The following is a 3,092-nucleotide window of genomic DNA, read 5'->3' on the forward strand; positions in this document are numbered from 1 at the left end:
GACGCTGGCACCGTCTGACGCCAGATAAGCCACGGATGCAAATAGAGATTTCCAGCTGCGAGAGATGGATGACGCGACCGGTGATAAATGGTCCCCGCGATATTCGTCCGGCAGATTTCTTTACCGCGGCGCGTTTCATGCTCGCCACCTACTAGATTTTTCTTTTTTTACGCTTTCTACTCGGTGGGGGAATCAAAGAGAGAACGGCGACGTTGAATCTTCAGTGGCGTATTTCGAGAGAACTCGCCACCACACCGTGATGAATCGGCCTTGAATGGCGCATGATTCAGAAATTGCGATCAGGGCGCGAGTTAAGTTGAATATTTCAATTTTTGAGAATAATCAGTGTCGGAGTGTGGTCCGTGAAAGGCATGATATTTCTTGGAATGTAGAAAGACGACAGTTGCTGTCAAGGGTGTGTCAATTGAATTATGCATATTGTGTTTACTCATGCCACTCGTTTTAGTTATTCTTTTCTACGTTCACTTCTACATAAAGCTAATTTGATTTCCAGTGCTTCATAACTGGAAAGAAAATTGATTGTTTCGAATTTATGAAATGAATTGAAAGAATTTGTTTGCGAGATACTCGTCTTTTAAGTTTGTTAAATTTCAAACATAACGTACAAACATTTCAAGTCGATCTTTGCATTGTTCAAATATTTTAGTGCGGATTTGTCGACATATTTTCCATGAATATATTAGATTACATGATATTCGATAATACTGGCATACTTGTGATTCGTTCAGTCGGTTTCAATCTGGTTATTGATATACTGCGTTTTGCTACAATGCGACGTTTTTTGCACGTCCTAATTCACTTTTTCAGGGCAGACCTGAAAACTTATCCCAAAGTATCACAAATATGTCATTTCATAATCATCGTGAAAGTTTGAAATCTAAAATTCAACAATATTATTTTTGTCCAAGAAAAAGTCCAATAAAAAGTGACAGCGTCAAAGTATCTTACTAACTGGAACAATTGAAATAAAATCTAGCTCGTGTACGAAATATCTAGGATACTTTATAAACTCAGTATACCGAGTACCAAACAAACGAAATTGACTAACGTTGATATCGAAACCTACTTAGGAGAAACAGAAGAAACTAACAAATTTCTATCCTTCGTTATCCTTGAAGAACTCAATAAAGTATTGTATTGTGGGACTCTACCCCAATCGTAAAACTATTATAATAATTATGTAATAATTAATTATATAAATATTGCACTAACTACTGTAATATGTATGTAAGTACACACATGAACATAAGGTATTATTGAGTATAAATATGTAATGATTGTACTAACTTATGCAAATTAATTTTAATCGTGCTCAATGTAAGAATAAATAAATAATAATAATAAACGAAATTGGTGAAAGCAAAATTTTCAGCAGGACCGTCGGTTAATTATCAGAGAGAGATATCAAATGCTCGCGTCCTCAATTTCCATTGAAAACAGAAGAGAATCTTCCAAATTTGGCAATGTTTCAAAGAATAATTCAGAACGGTTAAAGAAATTAACGGACGACGTCACTATCTTCGATGATTTCTCGGGTCTCGATCCCTAAGGGCACGAATATCCGATATTACGCGAAACTTTCATTCGTGAGTCGCCAAATCTGCCTAAAGATTCATGATATTCCATCGGCTTATTTTTCAGTAGCGATCATGCGGACGAAATCAAAGAGAACCGGTTGAACACGAGCGAAAGTCGTCAGTTAATGTTCGCGATCGCTTGATACCGAGTCAACCAGATTAACTCGTAATTGCGCTCATTATCGTAGAATTTGATTCGAGCATGTACAACGCGATTTTTTTTCTGCAAATATATGTACGTGTATTTGCGTGTGTATGTAAGTGTACTCGCATTTGCCTTGATTTCGCGAGAACGCATGAAAATAGAGATTAATTGAAGGAACGTGACCAGGTACGGCTCAATCGCGAGATCGTAAAACGGGTATAAAATCCTGTTACTGAAGAACCCGCGTTGGAAATGAATCGCGTTTTACACACGAAAAGATTGATGGGACCCTGAGGACGAATCATTTTTTAAAATTGCCCTGTTTGGGCATATTTTTGGTTGGTTTCCTAACGATCGGAAAATTTTTTTATTTTATGCGATTCTTATGTTCGAGTTAATTCTGCGAGTTATTCGAGGGAATTTCTTCTTATGCTTTTAAATTTTGTAAATTCTTATAGAAATTTGAACTGCCATTTAAAACTATTTTTCTTAAAATTCATGCTTTCTTTCCTCTATTTTTCTCCTTGTTTTCGTGGTAGCATGATAGTACTTACATTTATATCAAATGAAACTTACAATTCTCAATGGTATTTTTATCAAATTCAGTGTCTAATACAACAATAAAAGAGAAGCCATAAAATAGAGGGCTCTCTTTGAAAGAAACCATTTCCTCTTAGTATTTTTACGGCTAAACACTTTACTTCCCAAAAATTTTTTTTTCCGTTTCTTCTTATTATTCTTATTAAGGCAAATTTAAAAATACAAAAATGCACGAAATACTATGTGCAAAAATATATAACATACGATATGTGCACATACATGTATATATATTTAGTACTTGCTATAATATTTAATATTGTACATGAAACAAATGTTCGGTTACGTTCCATTACTTCAGTTGCGCTTATAAAAATATGAATTTGCACAAATCCCTGTAATCTAACAAAGTCTAATTATCACATCATTCCACTCAGAAGCACTGTACGTACTACATCAAAGATTAATCATCTAATTCTTTAAATTCCCTAAACTCTAATCAGCCTATGCTCTACTCAATCCCTTTCATCTCTCGTGAAAAGAATTCTCTCTCGTCTTATCGAAAGGCCATAAATCAGCCATAATTCGCGCTTCGAATTTCCATAATCCCATCTCGACGAAAACAATAATGCAAGGCGAGCTCGAAATCATCTCGTTTCCAGTTCTTCCACCCCGGAACGTCCGACTTGACAATAAAAGATAGTTGGTTGGAGTGACACGGGCCAAGAACGATAATTCACGATGATACGCCGGGTGACCCCACCTTAATATTAATGGTCGCTCGACGACCCCGCGAAGATTAATAGACGCTC

This window comes from Bombus impatiens, unplaced genomic scaffold (genome assembly GCF_000188095.3).
Source record: "Bombus impatiens unplaced genomic scaffold, BIMP_2.2 scf_0257, whole genome shotgun sequence".
Lineage (NCBI taxonomy): Eukaryota > Metazoa > Arthropoda > Insecta > Hymenoptera > Apidae > Bombus > Bombus impatiens.